The sequence below is a fragment of the Solanum tuberosum genome, unplaced genomic scaffold (genome assembly GCF_000226075.1).
Source record: "Solanum tuberosum cultivar DM 1-3 516 R44 unplaced genomic scaffold, SolTub_3.0 scf00330, whole genome shotgun sequence".
NCBI lineage: Eukaryota > Viridiplantae > Streptophyta > Magnoliopsida > Solanales > Solanaceae > Solanum > Solanum tuberosum.
In genome coordinates this window covers 103,860-112,425 of record NW_006239256.1, presented here as the reverse complement: position 1 = coordinate 112,425, position 8,566 = coordinate 103,860, and the positions used below count along the sequence as shown (strand labels likewise).

General features: G+C 35.5%; 1 pseudogene; it reads right to left on the bottom strand.

The window, feature by feature from the left end:
- The window catches only part of LOC107063309 (UPF0481 protein At3g47200-like), a 20,948-nt pseudogene that overhangs the window by 3,744 nt on the left and 8,638 nt on the right, over nucleotides 1-8,566 (bottom strand).

The following is an 8,566-nucleotide window of genomic DNA, read 5'->3' as shown; positions in this document are numbered from 1 at the left end:
TTATTAGGATGTTGCGGGGTCTGTCCCAACATCCATCTCAGTACGTTAGAGGCTTCACAGACAGACAGTCAGTCAGTTAGTATTGAGTCTCTCATCTATGTATTTATGTAAATATTCTATTTTGAGACTCGAGTTGCCCTTTTTGGGACATATGTTTATCAGTTAAGTTGTTTATGTATTTGCATGGCATTGAGTTATTTTGGTGAGTTAGGTCTCCGCTGAGTTAAGAAAGTCAGGCCAAGGGTTCGCCTGGGGCCAGTAAGGGTCTCCGGGTGCCGGTCCCGCCCAGGGTGTAGGCTCGGGGCGTGACAAACTTGGTATCAGAGCATAGAGTTCAAGAGTCCTAGGGAGTCTATAAAGCCTTGTCTGTAGAGTCCTAGTTATCGATGTGAAGCGCGCCACATCTATAATTGGTGTTGACACCCAATTTTGGCTCTTCACATTTAACTATAGTAATAATTATAATAATAATAAAAAAATATATATGTTGTGAATTTTTATTTGACTTGATAAATTTATTTCTTAAATGTTATTTCTTATAAAAATTAAATATATTATATTACTACTAACTTTCTCTATTTTTTTAAATAAATGTTGTTCTTCTTAAGAATTGAATCTATTTTGTTCAAATATAATTCCTTTTGTCTCAATAGATATTTTCGTACATTTATTAAAATTAGAAAGCTTAGTTAATTGATGATGTACTAATTTGTATTAATTTAATTTTAAGAGTGATTAATTTTATCAAATAAGCTAATCTTGCGAAATAATTGTCACTTATGGCTATGTAATGAAGAAAGTAGTTATAATTTAAATGAATTCAATTTGAGCTATATATATATATATATATATATATATATATAATTATTATTTATTTTTTAAACTCTTTATTTTTACCAACCATCCGATCAAATGATTGGACGGCCCAAATTAAACAAGACATTTTTAACATTTTCCAAAAAAAAAGACTCCATCACCAGTACACTTCTTCTTTTCCAGAAGTCACGCCTCAGACTTTCTCCTCCTTCCCCAGACGTCAGTTTCTTCTTTTCCCCAAAAATTTTCCTTCCCCAAAACATTTTCCTTCTTCCCCAGGAACCTTTCACGCCCCTCTCCCATCAATCTCTGCCAAAGAACGGCTATGAACAGCCGGAAAATGGCAATTTCCGGTGGTTTTTGGCCAAGTCCATCCGCCGTCCGTCAATCATGTTCTCCTCATGACAACTTTACATCTTTTCCAACTAATTTTCTGACCTAAAGCAGGCCTAGGAACCGCCGGCGCTTGCCTGAAAGGGTGAGGGACACAAAGAACCGTTGGATCTTGGTTTGATATGCCCTTAATCTAATAGGTTTGAGAGTGGACTCCTCTCCCAAAATCGGCTATAAAATGAACCATTTGGCTTCATTCGAAGATCATCGAGGAATGACCTAACGACATCCAAAAAAAAATTTAAAAAATCGAAGAATCATCCGAAAATCCAAGGAAACTAACAAGGATCCTAAAATCATCGGAGGAACAGATTTTAAGGTGATCTTTTGTTCTCTGTTTTTCGTTCTTTTTGAGTTTGAAGTTGAAATCTTTTGACGTCAAAGCTTAGTTTGCTGCCCAGAACAAGGTTCGCATCTTTCTTCTATTTCTTTTGTATATATTCGAATATGTGAGTGCCCAGTGATCTATTAAGTTATGGAATCCTGTATTGTGTTCACTATGTGATAAGTTGAAGTCCATGATGAGCTTTTGTTTAGTTTAGTTTGTTTTGTTTTCGTTGCATGATTTGAAGTTAGGAGAAGAGGTTACTCCCTGGTAAAATATGAGTTACAGTTTAGCTGTAGAAACTGAGGGAGTTAGAAAATTTTTGTTTTTCTAATGTTTCCAGGAAGTTCAAGTGGGGTGTGGTATCACGTTTGTTTCTTTTCTTGTATGTTCAAGCTGCTAATATAATTTGGAATTATTGAATGCAAAGAATATTTAGAACCTTGAAGCCAATATCTTGTTTCATTAACCATTTTGAGCTCAAAATAATCTCGATGTCTGTATGTTTATAAAATTGGGACAAGTAACAATGAGAAGAAGTATTGATCTTCTTACAACATGAACTAGTGTTTAAACTCAATGATGTATTCTTGTGCTGCTTGTTTATGTTTCTCTCGAGTGCGGAAATGAAAGATGTGTCATAGGATCAGTGTTGAGATTAGTCGAGTGGACAACCTCTGTTATGGCTAAAGTTCAACGTTAGTTCAAACTCTCCTTTTCTTTTCTTTTAAGTAACAACCACCCATGCCTAGATATAATATATGGATCTCTTAAATCGAATAGTCTTAAATGTTTATTAATAAATCTGTTCTTTTATGCTTAGCTTCTCAAAATCTTGGTTGGGTCCTAATAATTATTTCGTCTTCATAAGATCAAAGAAATAGTTGAAAGTCTTGTTTTATTTTGAAAACTCGTTGTTTTGTTCATATGCTCGAGAAGTCTGTTTTTTTTTATAATTAGAACTGTTAGTTTGTGACGTATTTAACATAGCTTTCTTAAAATAAGTATATAAATTCTCTTGTTCACTTGCTTAAATGGCTTTAAGAAACCATCATAAATCGGTATTAATGTTGTTGAAAGTTTGTTTCTTTCTTGTTAAAGGCCTCTGTTGAGGCATAAGTCCAAGTCCCTTCGTGTAATTAGACTACTTTGGACCCTATGAATAAAATTCTTCCCTGTTTTTTTTTTAAAACTTTTTTTTAGCCAAAATGATAGACAGAATACTCGATAATACGTTCTTTGCTTCTTTCGTTCATTTCAATACTTCAAACGGACATTAACTCCTTAACAATAGGGCATCATACACTTTAGTTTGGAATGCAACTGATATCTTGCTTTGGTTACCTGATAATATGAAATTATTCCGAGCCCATTCACATATGCAATATCGACTCTTATCTGTAATTTTTTTTTTTAGCTGTGGAAAGTTGTTTGAACCTTTCAACCATTATATAATAATTGAGTAGTTATACGTAAGTTTGAAATCGACCTCTTTATACTAATACATGTCACCTGCCATTAGAATTTGTGTGTTAAAATTGATTTGGAAATAATAATAATAAAAAAAAAAGATCTTTAAATTGTTGCCTGTAATGGCTGAATAGTTGTCTGATTTTGCACACTGTTCTTCTCTGGAATATGGTCCTGTTCTTCCTTCCCATTAGAATATGATTTGCACATATGAATACCATCTCACGTTCACGTGTAGTTTTGCTGTTTAGATTTTATTTGTTTGGGTGCAGGACATGGTATTAATCTTTTTCTTTTCTTTATTTCACATGTACACTCGGAAGCGCGTTTGGAGTTAGTATATGACTCCATCTCTGTCCAATTCAGAGAAGCGACTAATAGCCTACATTATTTGCTCGTGTCTAGCAGCCCTCATCTCATCAATAGTGTCAACTCTTCCTTTTTAATTCAAAGCTTTACATTTTTTATATATACATATATGTGCAGTTACTTCGGCTAACGTTTTACATATTAGTATTTAACATTTATATTTTTTGATTGCTCCTATTTGTATTTGGATTTGTACAAACTAACTAGAATGAGAGTAAGACGCAGTCATCCATCTCACGTCCCCCTAGATATGGAGTTTAGTACGACCATTTGGCTTAGGATGACGCTTTCTAACTTAGTTTTCATTCATTACTTAACATATCTTTTGATCGTGAAAGCTTAACTCTTTAGAAGTGAATTTGGGAGCGATTTCTTTTATTTCTTTAAAGAAGAATATATCCATTTAAAGTTTGTTTTAATGAGAGTTGAAAACAGTTTTCAGCAGCTTAATGAATGCAGATTTTGAGGTTCAAAATTGCAGATTTCAACAGCTTTACATGCAAATTTTTAGTGCAAAAAATGTGTATTTTTGGAACAAAGACGCTTTATTGTGAGAGTTTTTGATACAGATTTTTTTAGGATCAAAAGTGCAGATTTTTTGTTTGAAAATTGCCGGTTTTGTAAGTTAAAACACTGCACCTCTTAGCAGCCTTATTGAACAGATTTTAAAGTAAAAAATGTCATTCTTTTCTTAGTTAAAACACAATTTTTTAAATTTTTTTTTGGGACCTAAAGATATAGATTTTCGATCTAATCACTATACTTTAAGAGTTTAAAAGTGTAGTAGTTTGAATCTAAAAGTGTTTGAAAATACTACTTTCAAAAGGAAAAAGGAATGTTTTTAAAAGGACCAAAATATTTATTGGCTTTACTTATCGATCCTCACTTAGGCCTACTCATCGTTTAGGACCTCCAAATAAATTTGAAACTAGTTTAAAGGCTAAAATAATTACTTATGGCTAAAAATAATTACCTATAGAAATTACTTATGGCTAAGATATTTACCTTTAGAGAAACATATTTTTAGAAAACAAGTAGGGAAGTAGGCCTATATTTTTATTTTTAAAATAAATGTAACTATAGAATAAGTCTCATAGTTAGGCCTATTTCTATATTCTTTAGATCAACCCATTTATGGAGAAATTATATTTACTATTATTACTATCTCTATTTTTAAATCACATATTGCTAAAATATTTTAATCTCTTAACATTCTATTTTCACGATTTTAGATATGTCAACGGGTTCAAAATACAAGGTACATACATATATATGTCATACACATAAAGGTATGAACCTTATATTTTCTCTACATAACATATTATTTTTATCTACTATCCCTCTTGCGAATGTTACTTATTTATTTTTATAAGTTATAAATCCATACACTTAAATATACATAATATTTTGATGCATCTAATCTATCGTCAACTTGTCCCTACATGTAAATAAATAATAAATATTCATACGTTTTAAACAATATATGTGTACATACCGTACTTAAAATCACAAACTTTATATAATATTGTAACATCTAGTATCATTTATTCTTATTTTTTTTTTTTAGAAAACTCCATTCTATATATTTTCATTCAAATTACACTTCACATATTACTACGTATTTACACTCAACTATTATCTTATTTTTATTTCACGTCTTAATAAGACAATCATTTTTTTTGCAAATTCAACATCTATGTATTTTTAGGATAAGTTTATTATGATACAGCTATATTTTTTTTACATATGAATTTATTATACATTTAAGTACATTTATCTATTTATTTATTACTATATGATAAACATACTACCATTAGTTTATTTAATAGACATATATATGTCGTACCTTGTATTTTACCTTTTTAAAATAATAAAATTTACTTACCATTGATTTTAAAACAAATAAATAAACACGTTTTCCTAATTATATTTTCCTAAATTGAGTTTAAGGACTATCTTTGGATAGGCTCTGAGGGATGCTTAACACCTTCCCCTCGAGTAACCAAAACCCTTACTCAGAATTTCATCCTTTTCGCAAATCTAAACAGAGTTTACATTTACATATTTAAAAAATGATTTTCCTAATATTTTCCTTAAAATTTAGGTGGCGACTCTAAAACAAAAAAAATAAATTTTTTTCGAAAAACAGAGTGACAGCCGTATTATGTTGTGAACTGTTTCGGCTAGGTTCGAAATAGGGTGCGACAATTGGGAGGCTACAACATTTAGGAAGATTTCTCATTTCTTTCACACTCATCTCGTGCGTTAGAGTTTATCTCTAGAAAGTTTCTTTTAATCCATGCTTGCGCGTGTGTTTCTAAAAGTCATGCCTCCACGAAGAGTTGGTAGAGGGCGTCTTCCTAGACGTTATGTTGATGAGCAAGAGTTACCTTATGCCCCGGGAGTGCAAGATCAAGGGGAAGTTTCTAATGCCGAGTTCAGAGAGGCAATTAGGATGTTGAGTCAAGCTGTAACTAATCAGATTGGTCAGCAAAGGGGAGCTCAACAGGAAGGAGCTGACACTTCCAGGATTCGTGAGTTCTTGGGGATGAATCCTCCGAGTTCCATGGGTTTGAGCACCACTGAGGATCCAGAGAACTTCATTGAGGAGTTGAAGAAGATTTTTGATGTAATGCATGTGGCAGACACTGAGCGGGTTGAACTAGCTGCATACCAGCTGAAGGATATTGCTAGAACATGGTTTGACCAGTGGAAAGGGGGCAGAGCGGAGGATGCACCACCTGAGAGTTGGGTCTGTTTTGAGGAAGCCTTCTTGGATCATTTCTTTCCTCGAGAGTTGAGAGAGGCCAAGGTACGTGAGTTCCTCACCCTTAAGCAGGAGTCTTTGAGCGTTCATGAGTATAGTCTAAAGTTCACGCAACTATCACGCTATGCTCCGGAGATGGTGGCAGACATAAGGAATAGAATGAGTTTGTTTGTTGGTGGGTTGTCTTGGTTGTCAAGTAAGGAAGGTAGGGCTGCCATGCTTATCGGGGACATGGACATATCCAGATTAATAGTCTATGTACATCAGGTTGAGGAAGAGAAGCTGAGGGACAGGGAAGAGTTCAGGAGTAAGAAAGCCAAGACCGATAATGAATCCGGGCAGCAGAAAGGCAATTCAAACCGTCCATCCTTTCAGCAAAGGCCAAAGGGACCTGCTCCATCATCTGCTAGAGCACCTGCACCCAGATACAGAGGTGAATTTAATGGCCAGAATTCGAGGGATTTCAAGGCTAGACCAGCACAGTCCTCAGGTAGTGTGGCACAAGGAAGTAGTGTATTTCCTGCATGTGCTAGGTATGGTTGAACCCACACGGGAAAATGTCGTGATGGCCAAACAGGTTGTTTTAAGTGTGGGCAAAAGGGTCACTTCGTGAAGGAGTGCCCTAAGAATAAGCCAGATAGTGGAAATTTGGGCAGTAGGACCCAATCTTCATCAGTTGCTCCCCCAGACAGAACGGCACCTAGAGAAGCTACTTCTAGTACCGGTGAGGAGCAAATCGCCTTTATGATATCACCAGTCGCCATGAACAAGAGAACTCTCCAAATGTTGTCACTGGTATGATCAAAGTCTTTGCTTTTGATGTGTATGCCTTGTTAGACCCAGGAGCAATTTTATCTTTTATAATTCCTTATGTTGCAAATAAGTTTGATGTTCTTCCTGAAAGACTTTGTGAACCCTTTTGTGTTTCTACACCTGTTGGGGAATCTATTCTAGCTAAAAGAGTTTATCGTGATTGTCCTGTTTCTATCAATCACAAGAGTACCATGGTTGATTTGGTTGAATTAGACTTGGTAGATTTCGATGTCATTCTAGGTATGGATTGGCTTCATGCTTGTTATGCGTCGATAGATTGTAGAACTCAAATGGTCACGTTTCAGTTTCCGAATGAGCCAGTCTTAGAGTGGAATAGTAGTTCAGCAGTGCCTAAAGGTCGTTCCATTTCATACCTTAAGGCAAGAAAGTTAGTTTCGAAGGGTTGTGTCTACCACTTAGTCCGAGTTCATGACTCTAGTGTTGAGATACCTCATTTTCAGTCAGCTCCTATAGTAAGAGAGTTTCCAGAAGTTTTCCCTGATGATTTACCCGGAATTCCTCCTGAGAGAGAAGTAGATTTTGGCATAGATCTCATTCCAGATACTCGTCCTATCTCTATTCCGCCATATAGAATGGCGCCAGCAGAGTTGAAAGAGTTGAAAGAGCAGTTGAAAGATCTCTTGGAAAAAGGTTTCATTCGACCGAGTGTCTCACCTTGTGGTGCTCCGGTCTTATTTGTGAGAAAAAAAGATGGTTCCCTTAGGATGTGTATAGACTACCGCCAGTTGAATAAGGTTACCATCAAGAATAAGTACCCTCTTCCGAGGATTGATGATCTTTTCGATCAGCTTCAGGGTGCCACTTGTTTCTCAAAGATTGACCTCAGATCAGGCTATCATCAGTTGAGAGTAAGGGATGGTGATATTCCAAAGACAGCGTTCAGGACCAGGTACGGTCATTATGAGTTTTTAGTCATGTCTTTTGGTTTGACCAATGCACCGACAGCTTTCATGGACTTGATGAATAGAGTCTTCAAACCTTATTTAGATATGTTTGTTATTGTCTTTATTGATGACATACTAATATATTCAAGGAATGAAGAAGATCATGCTAGCCATCTCAGAATAGTTCTTCAGACTTTGAAAGACAAGGAGTTGTATGCCAAGTTCTCTAAGTGTGAGTTTTGGCTCAAGTCTGTGGCATTCCTAGGCCACATTGTATCCGGTGACGGAATCAAAGTAGATACTCAGAAAATTGAGGCAGTGCAGAATTGGCCTAGACCCACATCTCCAACTGAAATTAGGAGTTTCTTGGGATTAGCTGGCTATTACAGAAGGTTTGTAGAGGGGTTCTCATCTATTGCATCTCCCTTGACCAAGTTGACTCAGAAGACAGTGAAATTTCAATGGTCTGAAGCTTGTGAGAAAAGCTTTCAGGAATTGAAAAAGAGATTGATTACAACTCCAGTTTTGACGCTACCAGAAGGTACTCAAGGTTTTGTGGTGTATTGTGATGCATCTAGAGTTGGTTTGGGTTGTGTCTTAATGCAGAATGGCAAAGTTATCGCTTATGCCTCCAGACAGTTGAAGGTTCATGAGAAGAACTACCCAACCCACGACTTAGAGCTAGCTGCTGTAGTATTTGCTTTGAAG